At 49.9% G+C, this 17,409-nt stretch overlaps 1 non-coding gene across 1 annotated transcript; it reads left to right on the top strand.

The window, feature by feature from the left end:
• Nucleotides 1-4,265: 4,265 nt before the first annotated feature.
• Nucleotides 4,266-4,372, top strand: LOC128095707 (U6 spliceosomal RNA). The gene has a single exon (XR_008213319.1). It is a non-coding gene; the product is annotated as a U6 spliceosomal RNA (small nuclear RNA).
• The last annotated feature ends 13,037 nt before the right edge of the window (nt 4,373-17,409 follow it).

Genomic DNA, 17,409 nt, shown 5'->3' with positions numbered 1-17,409 from the left:
ATTTGTTTTTATGTGTATGAGTGTTTTGCCTGCATGTATGTCTGGCACCATATGTGTGACTGGTACCTACAGAGGCCAGAAGAGGGAATCAGCTTTTCTGGGACTGGAGTTAGATATGGTTGTGGGCTGCCATGTGCTCTTCCTCTGGAAGAGCAACCAGTGCTCTTAACCACTGAGGTATCAGTCCAGTAATGGCAGCAACTGCTCTTAATGGCTGAGCTGTTTCTCCAGGCTCTCTTAGTGTTTTCTCTCCTTTTTAGCTTCCATATTCTGATTTATGTGTATGTGGTATTCGTATGTAGGTATGTGCCAGCAGAAGCTAGCGGAGCTGAAATTGGAGCTGGAGTTAAAGTTCTAGGCAGTGTTGAGCTGTGACCCTAATCACAGAGCCATCTCTCCGGCCCTCTTAGTGGTTTGTTAACACTCAACAGCACCCACTCAGGTGAGAAACTGAGGGATAGAGTGACATTTTCACTCAAAGTGACACCAATGGGGCTTGTGTAGCTCTGGCTGCAGCCTCGCAGCTGGGTTTGGGCAGGTCGGGAGGGACTCGTGGACCCGGACCCAGGGGAGTCACGTAAAAGGTGCTTATGACTCAGTGTAGTTAGGAGCCCTGTGGCTGCTTGGCTGGCTGGATGTGCTTGTCTAACAATCTGCAGGGGTGTGTGCATATGACCATGCATGAGTGGCTCAGAGCTGTGCCTTCCAGGATCTTCTGGGCTGTTTTGGGCTGCGTGTACCTGTGGCAAGAAGGTAGCTCTAGGGAGTGGCATTGCCCTTTCCCGGGTCAATGGCTCCATCCTGGTGAGGAGGGGCCACAGGAGGGCCTCGGGGCCCACCTTCTGCAACACACTTGATTGGCAGGAAATCACGGCTCAATAGTGTTTTTGTCCTTTGACTTGGGAGAGCGAATGCACTGAGCAAACAGCTCTGACGGCTGAGATAGCTCTGACAGGAAGGTAAGTGTGTGTGCGCCATTGTTCCCTCGGCAATCACAGTGATAAGCCCCAGATCCCACTGGCGGGCCAGGAAAGCAGATCCTGCAGCTGGACAAGTGTGTGATTGTCCATTCTCACGTCCAGCTCAGACCCTTGCCCTCCACATCCATCAGTGTGGCGCAGCCCTGGACAGTGGCCTCCCAGGGCCTAGGCTTGGCTATGAAGTGTGGCCTAAGCCAGCTCTGGTCACAGAGCCCAGTGTCTAGAGCAGTGGTTCTCAACCTTCCTAATGCTGAGACTCTTTAATATGGTTCCTCATGTGGTGACCCCCAACCAGAAAATTATTTTCATTGCTACTTCATAACTGTAATTTTGCTGCTATTATGAATTGTATTGTAAATATCTGTGTTTTCTGATGGTCTTAGGTGACCCCTTGAAAGGGCCATTCAACCCCCGAAGGGGTCATGACCCACAAATTAAGAACCACTGGTCTAGAGAGAGGTGTCCCAGGATCATGCACAATTAAAAACAGGCCTCTGTGTGGGGTTGCCAGGGCTTGTCCCTGGCAAGTGCTTCCAGCATCCTTCATTATGCTTGGGTCCTCCCTCCCGCCACAGGCAACCCTCCTGGGTTGGCTTTGTTTCTTTCATAGAGGTACAGGAGTTGACATATTGGTCAGCCCGTCCAGACCACCTGTCCCTGACTTCTGGACCCATCTGGGTTAGGTGTGACAGTCTCTGGGGGAAGAGCTGGTGTTTTCTCAATCCCTTTGGCTTGGTAGTCATACACCATCAGATGAAAAGGCTAAATTTAGGGAGAGTTTGTGAAAGATGTCCACACCCGAAGTAGGAATTCTCCCCTGTGGCTGAGCCATGCTCTAGGAGGGTGAGCCAGGACTGATCAACCAGTATGGACTCTGGGTGGAGGCTGTATCTGAGTTTCCAAGGACTGGGTATAAAGTATGGAGCTGTGAGCCTGATGTTTCTTGAAGGTTAAAGGTGGGCTCTCTGTACCTTGCTGGTCGGTGAGCTTCAGGGCTGGCTCATGGGCACCTGCTGTTGGGGAGAGGGCGAGAACTGATGACCTTGGACACAAGTAGCTGAGGGACTTCAAGCCTTGGAGCGAGAGCCATGCCTGCCATGTCCTGTGTGTAGTAGGTGACAGTCAGACTTAGACTCAGTGGGGCCTGAGCTTCATTAGCTGTCCCATAAGAGGCTGTGCCCCCCTCTCCCTCTGCCCCCAAGTATCAGTGGTGCCCCCCCCAGCCCCAACTCTCAGATGCCCTGGCCTCCTGCTTGCCTTGGGAGTACATAGGAGATAAAGTATTCCTGGTCAACCTTCTCCAGGGGCCTTCAACCCTTGCCCTAGGATCCTGCTGGCTGGTACCCCTACCTGGAGCCACGCTGTGCTATTCCCATACTACCTCTACAGAATGTTCAAGGTCCTGTCTAATTCCTGGCCTCTGGTCCCCTACTCTAGCCAACTCCTGCTTCTTTGGCTTTTGTAGAATTTACCCTGAGCTGCTGGAGTCAATTCTGATGAAAGTAACAATGAAGCCAGCAAATCTTGTGCTATGTCCATAGCTAGAGGGTGTATGTGACCTCCACAGCCCCTTCAGTGACTGTTCCCCAGTTTCTACCTAGCAGAGTGCCTAGACTCCACCAATTGCTTTGACTTTGGCTCTTAGCCTGGGATTTGGTTGTGATCAGCCCCTCCTTCTGGATATGGGCCCTGGCCTCCAGCCTTGGCAGAAAAGTGACTACCTGAGGTAGGTCCTGCCTGAGTTGGGTGGAACTATGTTTTGAAATGGTGGAGAGCTCACTAAAGGGCTGGGGCCCTTTAATCCTATTGTTCATGGATGTCTTGTATTGTCCCTAATGGAGGGACTGCAGATAATAGGGGTGGCATCAGAAAGGGGTGCTAAGTGGGCCTGGACTCCTAGGGAACCAATAGGTCTTAGCCTGGGGTGAGGGTGGCTACAGCTGGCACCCACCTTCTTCTTTTTTCCTCTTGAGTTCTGGTCTGATGTAGCCCAGGCTGGTGCTGACTTTCTATGTAGCTAAGGATAACCTGAACTTCTACCCCTTCATCCTCCGACTTCCAGGGGCTGAGATTACTAGTGTGAGCCAACATATTTGGTTTATGAGGTGCTGAGGATCAAATTCAAGGCTTTGTTTATGTTGGTGACTGTTCGACCAACCGAGCCAAACCCTAGTCTGAGATACCCACCTTTTGACAGGAAGGCTTCTGGCTCAGCTGTCCCACAAGTCAGATGGCCCCTGAAGCCAGGTGCATTTCAGAGCAGGGCAATAACAGCCTAGATTTACTGGAGGCTACCAGACCATTTGCGGCAGAGCCATGACTATGGAGGCCAGGCCTTAGGCAGCAGGTACTCAAGAGTGTCCTGGACCTAGAGTCAGCCGGGAGAGATGGGTAAACTTAGCCTAAGAGCTGATGGTGGTGAAGGTGCTTGGAACTAGCCGTGGGAGTAAGGAAGGTAGTATGTACTTACATGGGGTCTGGTTAAGGTGTCTCAGTGGAGTTTGAGGACAATGTGTAGGCTCTGCCAGCAGCATGGTAAAAAGACATGCACAGAACCCACAGCCCCGAGGCCACAGATCCTGCAGGAAATTTCTAGAAAGTTGTGGTCTCTCCCCTAAGAAGCATGGCAGCCATAGTTAGAACAGTGCAATCCTCAGGAACTCAAAGGCCATCCCAGGCAGTGGGAAGGGGAAGGTGGGTGTGGCATAGGCAGGCAGCAGGGGAGAGGAAGGTTTGGGCACAGAAGGGCTGTAGCATTGGCTGTAGTTGTTTGTAGCTTGAGGAGGGTTGAGCCAAGCAGAGACTATGGGAACAAATGGACTTCTGGGGTCCTGAGGAATTGGGCTCAAGCCTCTCCTGCCCAGGGTCAGATTGAGCAAGGCTGAGACTGGCCTTAGAAATGAAATGCTGCTGGACGGTGGTGGCACACGCCTTTAATCCCAGCACTGGGGAGGCAGAGGCAGGCGGATCTCTGTGAGTTCGAGGCCAGCCTGGGCCACAGAGTGAGTTCCAGGAAAGGCACAAATCTACACAGAGAAACCCTGTCTCGAAAAACCAAAAAAAAAAAAAAAAAAAAAAAAAAAAAAAATGCTGGGGCTAGAGATTTGGCTCATAGGTTAAGAGCACTGGCTGCTCTTCCAGAGGTTCTGAGTTCAATTCCCAGCAACCACATGCTGGCTCACAGCCATCCATAATGAGATCTGGTGCCCTCTTCAGGCCAAAAACCAAAAAAAACAAAAACCACTGTATACATAATAAACTTTAAAAAATTTTTAATAGAAACAAGTGCTCGCTTCGGCAGCACATATACTAAAATTGGAATGATACAGAGAAGATTAGCACGGCCCCTGCGCAAGGATGACACGCAAATTCGTGAAGCGTTCCATATTTTTTTCAAAAAAAGAAAAAGAAATGAAATGCTAGGGCTGGGAGCATATCTAAGTGGTACTGTGCTTGTCTAGCATGTGTGAAGCCATGGGTTCAGGTCTCAGCACCAAAAGGGAAAAAATAAATGTAATGTCCAGGGGCAGCAAAATGGCTCAGCGGGTAAAAGCGCTGTGCAAGCTTGACCACCTGAGTCTGAATCCTGGGATGCATGGTGGAAGGAGAGAACAGACTCCCAAAAGATGTAGTCTCACCTCCACATAAATGCTGTGGCTTGCTTGCCCTCCTACCCAATGATAATCAATAACATTGTAAATATAAAACAAAGAAAAAGAAAATAAATGTAGTGTCCATATGCCTGTGTCCCCACTCACCCTTGGAGCCTGACGGATGCTCACCTCCTTTGCTGGTTACTTGGCTGGTCTTCAGCTTGAGTTAACCTCAAGTGGGCTGTTGGGAGCATGTGGGTAGAGGCTCAGGTGCTCACACTTTGCCATGATCAAGTTTTCCATGGCCACGTAGCCTGTGTCTTTAGACTGTGTCCCACTGGGGCATGAGAGACTTCTGGGCCCTTCACATCTCCCTAGGTATGTGGCCAGTGATGCCATGTGGCAGACCACAGTGCCCACTGTGTGCAGTACTGTGGAAGTCCACAGTGCCCACTGTGTGCAGTGCTCCAGAGTGGCAGTCCACAGTGGCCACTGTGTGCAGTGCTGTGGAAGGGCAGCTTTCAGTGGGCTTCCTCTATCCACTATTTTCTCATTATTTTCTGAACCTGTTTCTTCAATGAAGTACTTCAAATCCCCGGTCTGTCTTCAGATCAGGTTATTAGTTTAACTCTGGTTCATTTGGAAGTCTCTCAGTTTTTGTTTTTGAGAGCATGAGCTCTCTCTCTCTCTCTCTCTCTCTCTCTCTCTCTCTCTCTCTCTCTCTCTCTCTCTCTCTCTGTGTGTGTGTGTGTGTGTGTGTTCGTGCACATGAACTGGGGATTGAACTCAAGCTTCATGCATGCAAGGCAAGTACTCTACTACCTGAGCTATGTCCCCAGTCCTTCAAGTCCTTTGCTATCTGCAAGTGCATCAAGTTGTGGCCTCTCTTTATTATGTTACTCATATCTTTCACAGAGCAGTTGTTCTTCACTTTGATAGAATCTGATTTACCAGTGTTTCTTTAACATCATGCTTCCATTGTTGGGGCTAAGAACTCTTTGGAGGTTATACATCTTTAGCCTTCTTTTCATTAGTAAGTAGCCTTTGTTGATGGTAATATCATTGCTCAAAAACCTGTTTTGTCTGACGTTAATGTTGACGTGCCTTCTGGAAGGAAGAGGATCCACTGGTAAAGCCGTGGATTTGAGGCAGGGTCTCAAATGGCCTTGGGTGGGGCAGGAGCTGGCTGAGTCTGGGATAACCCTGAACTCTGACCTTCCCACCAGCATAGCAGATCCTTTTCTATCCTTTATATAGTTTATGTGTCCTTTATAATAATGATTTTTTTTTCTTTTTGGAGACAGGGTCTTGCTATATAGCCTAGTCTGGCCTTGAACTTACCATCTTCCCCTCTCAGCCTCCAGAGTACTGGGATTCCAGGCATGCATCACCATGATTGGCTGCTGTAGTGAGTCTAGATGCCCTATAGGATAATTTTGCCTTTTAATCGAGTCTGGCAAGCCATGCATGTTTTGACTGGTGTGTTATTAATGTGGCTAGGGCAAAGTCTGCCACCTGCTGGTCATTTCCCATCCCTTCTGTCCTTCCTCCTCTGTGGTACTGAGCAAAAACAGGAACGTGAGATGAGGACTCACCTTCACACAGACGTACATGTGGGCAAAACAGGAATGTTTATGAAATAAAAATAAATTATTTTAAAAAAGAAAAGTGACAGGGGACTGGAGAGATGGGTCAGCAGTTAAGAGCACTGACTGCTCTTCTAGAGGACCTGGTTTTACTCCCAGCACCCACATGGAAGCTCTCAGCAATCTATAACTCTAGTTCTAGGGGATCCAATGCCCACTTCTGGCCTCTGAGGGTGCCAGGCATGCACAAGGTACATACACATACATGTGGTGATATTTTGTTTGTACTCTAACAAATAAAATTTGGCTGAAGATCAGAGGACAGAGCCAGCCACTAGTTTAGACATAGAGGCCAGACAGTGGTGGCACACACCTTTAATTCTAGCACTTAGTTCAAAGCCACCCTGGACTACACGAGATTAATCCAGTCTAAAAGAGAAACAGAGCCAGACAGTGGTGGCACACACCTTTAATCCCAGCCCTTGGGATCTCATGCCTTTGCTCCCGGTATTTGGGAAGCACATACACCATTAATCCCAGAACTAGGAAGGTGGAGACAGGAAATGATACGGCTGGGCAGAGAAAGGCATATAAGGTGGGAGGAGGCAGGAATTCAGCCCCCTTTTGGCTGAGGACTCAGGGGCATTCAGTCTGAGGATTTGTGGAGACAGGATCTTCTTCTTTCAACTAAGGAGTTGGCGAGGTGAGAAGTGGCTGTGGCTTGTTTCTTCTGATCTTTCAGCATTTACCCCAATATCTGGCTCTGGGTTTTTATTATAAGACCAATTAGGATTCATGCTACACATACATGCAGGTAAAATACTCATATACAAAAAATAAATAAATCTAAAAGAGTGACAGGGTCTGGAGAGATGGCTTGGTGACTAAGAGCACATATTGCTCTTGCAGAGGATTGAAGTTCAGTTCCCGGCATCAAGTGGCTCACAATTGTTTGTGACTGACTCCAGTTCCAGGAGATCCAACACCCTCTTCTGACCTCTGAGGGATCCAAACTCAGGAGCACATACTCACACATAGACACACATCCACATACATAATTAAAAATAAAAAAATAAGCCGGGCGGTGGTGGCGCACGCCTTTAATCCCAGCACTCGGGAGGCAGAGCCAGGCGGATCTCTGTGAGTTCGAGGCCAGCCTGGTCTCCAAAGCGAGTTCCAGGAAAGGCGCAAAGCTACACAGAGAAACCCTGTCTCGAAAAACCAAAAAAAAAAAAAATAAATAAAAAATAAAAATAAAAAAATAGGCCAGATGTGGTGGTGCATACCTTAAATCCCAGCACTCAGGGGGAGAGGCAGGCAGATCTCTATGAGTTTGAGATCAGCCTGGTCTACATAGCAAGCTCTAGGCCAGCCAGGGCTACATAGTGAGACCCTGACTTACAAAACCAAAATAAATAAATAAATAATAAATAAAGTCTTTAAAAAATTAAAGAGTGACAAATAGAAGGTTAGAGAGGTGGCTCAGTGGCAGAGCATTTACCTAGCATGCCTGAGGCTCAAGAAAGAAAAAAATAACCCAGGAGACTTCTTACGTATTTTTATGCGGGACCTCATTTAGGGGCTTCTGGCCCTTGGGTGGGTCCTGCTTCCTTTCCTTATGCCTAAAGGCTTTGCTTCATACTCCAGTGATGTTCAGGGTCACAGTGGTATGTACGGAAAAATATCTGTACTGCCTTTAAGGGTTTTCCAGGGCCATTCAGGGAGGACGTGGAGGAGCCAAGGCCTTGGGGCTTATCCTGTGTGTCCTCTGCCTCCATTGACTGATGTAGACCCTGTTGTCCTCGTGCCTGTGTGGGATCACCTGGAGCCTGGGTCTGAGGGTCAGAAAGATAAAGGTGGGATGAATAAAAGCTGATGACTTCTGACCTCTGTGGTTCCTGAGAACGTGAAACTGCACATCTGGTTTCTAGAGGGCTGGCAGCAAGGTGGACCCCAGAGGACTTATGAATGAGGGGGACTTGACACCAAGTTAAGGTCACCAGGGAAGAGGAAACCTTAACAGAGAAAATACCTCCATCAGATTGGCCTGTGTGATGATTGATGTGAGAAAGTCCAGCCCACTGTGGGTGGTGCCTCCACTGGCAGGTGATCCTGGGTTGTATAAGAAACAAGCTGAGTAAACCAAGAAGATCAAACCAGTCAGCATGTTGCTCCATGGCCTCTGCTTCGGTTCCTGCCTCCAGGTTCTTGCCTTGAGCTCCTGCCCTGGCTCTGCTGATGATGGCATGTAACCTCTAAGCCAAAATAAACCCTTTCCTCCTCAGCTTGCTTTTGGTCATTGTGTTTTTCACAGCAGTAGAAAGCAGACTAGGACAGGGTCAGTACCAGAGGGACCTGTCGCACATGTTCCCACTGCAGGAGGACCCCAGAGTGGACAGTAGTGACAGTTGCGGCCATTCTCATGGTTAGGAGAACTTGTACTCACATATTCATACACCTTACTCACCCACACAGGGGCCACATAGGCTCGTCCCTTAGTGGGCATACGTGTACACACCCATATACATGCATACACATGCAAATAGTTCCTCCTGTTATCAAGCTGTGTTATGGTTTAAATATAAAGTGTCTTCCCACAAGGCTCATGGAGCCATTTGGAAGATGCTGGAAAACTCTAGGAAATAGAGCGTAGCTGGAGGAAGTATGGGGGAGTGGGGGGAAGTATAGGGGAGGTGGAGGAAGCATGGGGGAGGTGGAGGAAGCATGGGGGAACTGGAGGAAGCATGGGGGAGGTGGAGAAAGTATGGGGGAGCTGGAGGAAGCATGGGGAAGTGGGGGGAAGCATGGGAGGAGCTGGAGGAAGTATGGGGGAGCTGGAGGAAGTATGGGGGAGGTGGAGGAAGTATGGGGGACCTGGAGGAAGTGTGGTGGACCTAGAGGAAGCATGGGGGAGGTGGAGGAAGTATGGGGGAGGTGGAGGAAGCATGGGGGACTGGGGGGAAGCATGGGAGGAGCTGGAGGAAGTATGGGGGAGCTGGAGGAAGTATGGGGGAGTGGGGGGAAGTATAGGGGAGGTGGAGGAAGCATGGGAGAGGTGGAGGAAGCATGGGGGAGCTGGAGGAAGTATGGGGGAGCTGGAGGAAGCATGGGGGAGCTGGAGGAAGCATGGGGGAGCTGGAGGAAGTATGGGGGAGGTGGAGGAAGCATGGGGAGGTGGAGAAAGTATGGGAGAGTGGAGGGAAGTATAGGGGAGCTGGAGGAAGCATGGGGGAGCTGGAGGAAGCACGAGGGAGCTGGAGGAAGTATGGGGGAGCTGGAGGAAGCATGGGGGAGCTGGAGGAAGTATGGGGGAGGTGGAGGAAGTATGGGGGAGCTGGAGGAAGTATGGGGGAGTGGGGGGAAGTATGGGGGAGGTGGAGGAAGCATGGGGGAGGTAGAGGAAGTATGGGGGAGCTGGAGGAAGCATGGGGGAGGTGGAGGAAGTATGGGGGAGGTGGAGGAAGCATGGGGGACCTGGAGGAAGCATGAGGGAGCTGGAGGAAGCATGGGGGACCTGGAGGAAGCATGGTGGACCTAGAGGAAGCATGGGAGGCCAACTCTGAAGGTTACACCTGGTTTCTGGTTCCTATTTTCTTTGTTTCCCAGTTTCTATGAGGGTTAGAACTTTGTTCACCACACAGTGCTGCCACCATGATGTGGGACAAGTGACTGTGGACTGAGCCCTCTGAAGCCATAAACCAAGACAAATCTTTCTTCCTGTAAATTGTTCATCTCAGGTACTTCGTCACCATGATTAAAACAAACAAACAAACAAAACAAACCCACCAACCTAGCCCAAGGTATAATGTGTATAAACTGGATAGCACAGCTCTTACCCATGCAGCTCTGTGAATTTGCATATGCCCACACGTCTGTGTCCCCCTTGCCTGTCCAGCTCTGCCCAGCCAGCCCCACACTTCAGATTTCTATTATCCTAACTAGTTTGGCCTGTTCTAGAATGTACCACAATGGAGCCTGTTGTGTCCAGAGGTGACTGAGACCCTTAAGACAGTTTTTCCCTTGGTCAGCACTTATGGCCTAGCCCTCCTCTGAGACGTTGTGTGGACAACAGGTGCCACCTGCTGGCAGGTGAAGGCATCTTGTCATGGCGCTCTGGGATCTTCCATGGTTCATACACCAGCAGCCTCAAGGTTGGCTAGAGCTGGCTTGGGTAGGGTAAGGAAACAGTGGATTCAGGGAGGAAAACCTGAATTAGGCGGGGAAGAAATGGGGGTAGGAGTTTGTCAAGCCCTGGTCCCCATAACCTGGCTCTGCCTGCCTCCCTAGAGCTAGGCAGGCTCATCTCCTGGGTCTTCTAGGGGCTCAGTAGGGCAAGGGAGTCCAGCCAACCTGACCCAGGTCAGGCTCTCCAGTGTCTCTACTGGTCAGTTCCAGAAGAGGCCATGGCCTGGACTGGAGAAGCTCCGGCAGGAAGCTGGTGTACAGTTCTTGTGCTTCACAGCCTTAGATCTGGCCAAGACAGTTGGTCCCCACACCCTGGAGACTGAAGTAGGGACAGGACTTCCTTAGCATCTTTGGGACTTCACAAGACATCATGGTTGTTGCTACCCACACCCCAACCAGCCTCCACCCAGGTCTGTTTGCTCCCCTCCCATCTTATCTCCCTGCACAGACCAGATCACAACCCTTGTGGTAATGTTCAAGCTACCAACTGTGCCCACAGGCCCACTCCTTGAGGGGTATGGAAACACTGCTGTACTCCTGTTGGCCCTCAGGCCTACAGCAGGGGCATTGAGGTTTCTGAGAGGCCGGGGTACTGGCCAGATATGCAGATTCCCAGGTACCCCATTCAAGACTAAAAACTCAGGACTCAGCATACTTTTCAAACACCAAGGTGCATCTAGGTGCATCAGAGTGGCAAGTGAGGTACCTTGGGCAGGTTACCTCTGTCCTCACCCTAGGCCAGCACTCTGGGCAAGCCCTCTTGCTGAGGGTGAGAGATCCTTGAAGGGTCACTGAGGTCCTGTTGGCTCTAAGCCACCAGCAGTGTCTGCTCCCCTCCCTGGCCAGTCCCAGAGGCCATGTGAGTAGTAGTGAGTGTGAAGACTGTACCACCTTACTGCAGCTGACATGTGGCATGGAGGAAGTGGCTTTCCCAGGTACCCTTACCTGGGCAGAGAGATGGGCTCAGCAGTAATGTCTTAATAGTGCTTCTGGTGCCTATTGGATGTCACCTGGGCAGGGCCAGGAGAGGCTACCTAGATACCTAGTACCTGCTCTGGCTGTGTTTTCAAGGTAGCTGATCTCCACTGGTGACCCTGTAGCCCCTAGTGAAGGGAGTGGACAGCTGGGTACAGCTAGTGGCGCCTGTCCAGGGAGAAGGACTAAGGGCTGAACCCACTGCCCTTCATGCTGGGAGATAACAGGCATATTTTAGACAGTGGTACGGGACAGCCCTGCAGGTGTAGAATGGATACCCAGTTGCCCAGCTCTCGCTCTGTACCTCTCAGGATCTTCTGTCCTATATCTCCAGTGTCCGAGCCTCCAGCATCTCCCCAGACTCCTGAACCCAAGTCCTTACTCTCACAGATCAGCCCAACTCTCGGCCTTAAAAACATCCTACATAAACTTATTGACCCCAAGACTGTAGTCCTCAGGTCTACTCTGTACCCCAGGCCCTGACCCTTGATCCTTAACCTTGTCTTCACTTCCCTGCCTAAAGTCCCCTGGCAAGTCAGGTGTGGTGGGGCACACCTTTGATAATCCCAACACTCAGGAGGCAGAGGCAGGTGGATCTCCATGAGTTAGAGGCCAGCCTGGTCTACATACTGAGTTCCAGGACAGCCGGAGCTGCATAATAGAGAGACCCTGTCTCCAAATCAAAACAAAACAAAACAAAACAAAAAGTCCCCTGGTGATGCCCAAACTCATCCTCCCACACCTGCATCCTTTCTCCCTCTCCTGTGGAGAGAGGATAGCAGACCACACCCTCAGGACTGATGGACAGCCATCAGTAGGTCCCATCCCCTTTAGCCACGTTTATCACTCCTGGTACGCCTGCCCTGTCCAGAAGACATCCAGGCAGCCCGGGATGGGAGGGACATACGTTAGGGGGTTAATTTATAGTCCCACTCTCTTCTACATTGCCCCAGCTCTGAGGTCTGCTGAGAAATAAGTTCCCTTTCCTGCCAGTCCTCCTAGCTCCCAAGTCCTGGTGCCCCATGCCCTGTGGTTCCTGGAAGATGCCAGCAGAGAGGAAGGGTGGTGGTGCTGGACGTGTGCCTGCAACAGGACCTGGCCATAAACCTGGGTGGGGTGAAGCCCTGGTGTGGAGAGCTGACCCTCCTGGTGGACTTTCCTCCCGGCCTAGCCTGCAGCTGTCGGCCTTGTTTGTTCCGTGAAGGAGCTGCTGGTGTCGCATGCCAGTCCTCAAGCTCCTTCAGAAACCCGGGGCTGCACCTGCTTGTCTCCCTCTAGATGTGGGTACCAGCCTGGAGAAGCTGCCAGTGACTGGCAGGAAGGCTGAAGTCCAGAGATCAAAAAGGGCAGATCTCTAAGGTGGGACCAGGGGCCATCTCAGCTCATCTTGGGCATGTCTCTCCTGTGGCCGGCTTAGCTTGGATGAAGTGCAGGGTGGCCACCAGGGCCACTCTTTCTGGCTTCAGTTTTGAAAGGGGACCAGTGTGGGGGAAATCACTGTTGTTGTTTTTTTTTCTGTCTCCCTCCTGGCTGCAACTGGCCTGAGTCTCCACTTAAGGACAGACATTCACCTGGTGACACGGATTATCTTCCTGAGTGATGTGCTGTCCTCACAGCTCTCAACATTCTTGTCTTGGAAAATAAAATTACTGTCTTTTTTCATGAAAGTGTTAGGTGTGTTGGTGCATAATGTAGTTATTATTAGTTGAAGTGAATGATACATACTGTAATTTTTTGTTTTAATGTCCAGTAGGGAAAATGCCAAGATCTTACCCATGTTCTCCAAAGACTCTGTACATGTGACTTAGGGTCCTGAGGTAGACCAGATTGTAGGCTGCATCATCCTACTCTATCTTAGGGACAGTAAGGCCTTATAGTGCCTCAGTGACAGAACTGTCCTTCTGGATTCTTCCTCCGTGGATCTCAGGTGATGGCTGGACACGTTGCATTTTTTTCCACTTTGCATTTTATGTATTTATTTGTTATTTAAAATGGATTTTCTCTCTTTCAAACTTTTTATTTTGCAGCTTGGAGCGAAGGCTCAGTGTTTAAGAGCGTATACTGCTCTTAAAGAGGACCCAAGTTTAGTTCCCAGCACCCACTTTGGGTGGATCACAACAGCCCATACATAACTTGTAGCGCTGGGGGATCTGGTGTCCTCTTTTGTTCACTGCAGGTATCCACACACATGTGCATACCCACACTCAGACATGCACATAAATAAAATACTTAAATATTAAAATTTTAGCTTTTGGCAGATATGGTGACTTATACCTATAGTCCCAGCAGGGAAACTGAGGCATAAAGACTGTGAGAAAGAGGCCAGCAGTGATACATAGTTTGACCTTGTCTTAAATTTTTGTTGTTGTTGTTTATCATTGTGAAGTGCACACTTCAGTGGCAAGAAGCACACCCACAATGTCATACAGCTACCTCCACCATCTTCTAGAACATTCTACCTTCCCAGGCTGAAACTCACTTCCTATTAAACACTGACCCCAGTCTCTGGTACCCCATCCTTCTCTCTCTCTCTCTCTCTCTCTCTCTCTCTCTCTCTCTCTCTCTCTCTCTCTCTCCTTTCTTTTATTAGGTATCATTGTAGCCTAAGCAGACCTGGAACTCATTATGTAGCCCAGGTTGGTCTCAGATTCCCAGTCATCTTTTATCACCCTCCCCAGTGGCTGATTTTACAGAGTGTGACCTGTGGCCTTCTAGATTGGAGTTCACCCTTGAAGGGTCCCTGGGGCTTGGCTGAGATGCCCTGGCCCCCAAAGGTGGTTTGCAGATGAGGCCTCAATTGCTATCTCAACTGGAAGCCTGCACCTCAGATTTCGGCACCCACTCGTCACCTATTTTATTCTTGTAGGGAGTCATGTCCCTGGACGCCATCATGTCTGAGGCATGGGGACCTACATTTTTGTCCTTAGAAGAGTACTCAAAGCCTGCTGTGAGCTCTCCAGGGCTCAGGGGTTCTATGGGCCCTGTGTCTCTGAATCAAGTTCTGAACACAACCTGGCAGTCTGGTAGGGATTTAGGGTGAGGTCTCACAATTTCACTTCAATTTCAGTTTCATGCTGGATCCAGGACCCAGGAAGCAGGACTTCCGGACCCTGTGCCATTGGACTGGCCGGGATGTGGCAGCCATGCCAGGCCTTCAAACAGGCATTTACCATCTTTATGGCCTTCTTCCTTTATTGTACTATTTAATTTTATTAAGTAGGACCAAGGTGTGAGATTTAGGAGTTTATGACTGGACCTTCCCATCTTCCTTTGTGAGTGATCCCTGTGGTGCCCTGCCTACAGCTGAGATGCTTGGGGGCTGTTAACCCATAGAACAGGAGTAAATAGAGTTGCAAGACACAGCACTATGCTACAGAGAAAGCTATGGATAGTCATTGTAGGAGCTGGACAATGCAGGACATGGGTGGAAGAAGGAAGTTGCCTTCTCTGCTAATTTCGGGGTTGCTCTGCACCCTGATGCTCTTTATATGTAACATCACTTTCTGAGTCTACAGGATCTCGAATGCACCAGAGCAACCTGAGGAGTACAGGAAAGTGTTAAGAAGGGTGCTGCATCTTGCCATCCTGCACTGAGGCCTCAAGCCAGCAAACTGGAGTCCCCTCTGGTGGTGATGTTGTTCTGGTCTAGTGGGATTGAGTTCTGGTGCTGCTGCAGACCAACTGGGTAATATGGCTTTGTCCTGCGTAGTGGCTAATGATGCGTACACCTGCCCTGGTGGCAGAGATGACTTGTGTTTGTGAATCTTTTCTCCGCTAGCGCAGAAGCCATGCTGATTATTGCCTTAGATTGCTTTATAGCCTTTTCCTCCCAACAGCAAATGCACTGGGAACATGATTTTAATGACTCTGGAATATTCCATGGCACAGCTGCATGGCCCTTCTTTCATCTAGGGCCTTTGGCTGGATGGCTGGACAGCTGGGCAGCGGCAGATTGGAAAAGCTTCAGGCCACTTCTGGTTGCTCACTTCCTAATGTGACATCCTCAGAGAGACACTGGGGACGCCCCCACTCCACAGTGCTTGGGTTCATCACTGTCATGTGACAGAGACCAGGCTTCCTTGTACCCCCAGGGAACACTCTAGAAACACCCTCCTTTAAAATCATTGAGTCTAGGCATGGCGACACATGCCTGCGAGCCTAGCACTTGGGAATCTGAAGCAGGAGAATTGTCATGAGTTTGAGACCAACCTGGGCCATGTAGTGAGTTAAAGCTAGCCTAAGCTACAGGGTAAGATACCCCCATCTTAAAAAAAAAAAAGCCACTGCAAATTGAGGGGCCAACTCGGGGTCTTATTTTGCTTTGTATTTTCTTGATTAAATCTTGTGAACTTGGGGATGTGCTGGTTTTTGGGTAAGTGCCACTGGCCATTGTAAGAGCCAGGGAGGCTGTGTATGCATTACCTTCTCCCAGGGTGCACGGCAGGAAGGGGTGACATCCAGGGATGGACTGCTGCAATGCGAGCCTGCGCTGAGCTCCATAGAATGCTATGTTCCCTGGGCGACAACGGTGTGAGGTGTCCAGAGCCAGGCCTGGGCTTCAAGAGCTCTGACAACACACAGTTATCCTAGAGGGTTGGGGAAGACCGGAGAAACACTAACAGTATTTGCAGTGGCATTCTGGGCTCCTTCCTTGAGGGGCCTCCAGCTTTCCCTCTGTCTAACTCTTGAGTTCACTTTGTGAGAAACAATGACCCTCACTTCACAATAGGAGTACTGGGGACTCAGAGAGTGAGAGTGGAACATTTTCTTTTTCTATATTGTAGAGTTGTGCATCAGCTTAGAGAAAAGGCAGAAATGGCTGGCACACTGGGGCTGGCACAAACAGAAAATTTTAAAACAGAGGTTTTAAAATTCTTATCACACTTCTCTGCACCCTGAATCCCTCATTGGCTGAGTTCTTCAGGGAGGCACAATCTTCCCAGTGTCCAATGTTGCCCCCTCCTCAGATCTCCACCCTGTTAGTTCAGGACACAAAGCCTTATCTAGTATATGTCCTGGGACTCAAGAGTCCCTCCTCATAGCAGACTGCCTGTGACTTTTTCTTTTTCTTTCCTTTTTTTTTTCCTTTTTCTTTTTTTCCCCTTCCCCTCCTCTCCCCTCCCCTCCCCTCCCCTTCTCTCTGTTTCTTTCTTTTTTGAGAGGGTCTGACTATGTAGCTCTGGCTGCCCTGGAAATCACTATGCAGACCAGGCTGGCTTTGAGATCCGCCAGCCTCTGAGCTATGTGATTAAAGGTGTGTGTCACCACACCCGGCTGCCTGTGACTTTCAACTCTAGGATGAACTGAGAATGTCTAGACATGCAGGCTCCAGCTGCAGGCAGGGGAGGATGGGGGCCTAGTGCCTCCTGCTTATCTGTGCTTCTCTGCTGAGTTCTAAGTGCATCTCACACTGAAAATGGACCGTAGCTTCCTCCTTACAATCTACAGCCTTAGGGCCAGTCTACTGACAGCTTTGCCCTCTGCATCTCTTATCTGGGGTACCTGAGCAAATGGGAGGGGAGTTTGGGGTGGATCTGATACAAATACGTTGTTTATATGTATGAAATTGTCAAGGAATAAATAAAAGATATTCTACTTAAAAAAGAAGTCTGCAAAACGTGTCTCGTTCTGTTTGGGGTTTGCAGCCCATTTGGTCTAGTTCTGGGCCTAGCTGGATCCCTCCAGGACTCTTTCTGCTGTTTGGTGCAGCCGCCAGGTTCCCCTGGGTAGCCAGGACGGTGAGGCCTCACACCGTACCCACACAGAGGCTTTACATACATCTTGTAAATTCAGCAGCAGCCATGGCTTCTATTTCCACATTGCCAGCACCACTGCCTGAGTGAGTATCCCTCTGGGAGGCGAGTAGTCCTCACTGCAGTGACTGGGCAGCAGCGTTCTGTGAGCAGGTGGCAAGGGGGCTGCTGTGACCCCAGCCCTTGGCCCCCAGACTTGTGTGTCATAACCACGGAGACATCCAGTTTGACCTGAGACACCCAACGCACTTTGTGGGACAGCATCCCAGCCTTTTAGGGCTCCCACCAGCCCCATAGCTATTCTTTAGTGGTCTGCTCTCCCTTTATATCAGATCAG

Source organism: Peromyscus californicus, unplaced genomic scaffold, assembly GCF_007827085.1.
Source record: "Peromyscus californicus insignis strain IS unplaced genomic scaffold, ASM782708v3 Scaffold_4__1_contigs__length_199733344, whole genome shotgun sequence".
NCBI lineage: Eukaryota > Metazoa > Chordata > Mammalia > Rodentia > Cricetidae > Peromyscus > Peromyscus californicus.
Note: the sequence above shows the minus strand (reverse complement) of the source record. Positions and strands in the feature narration are given on the sequence as shown.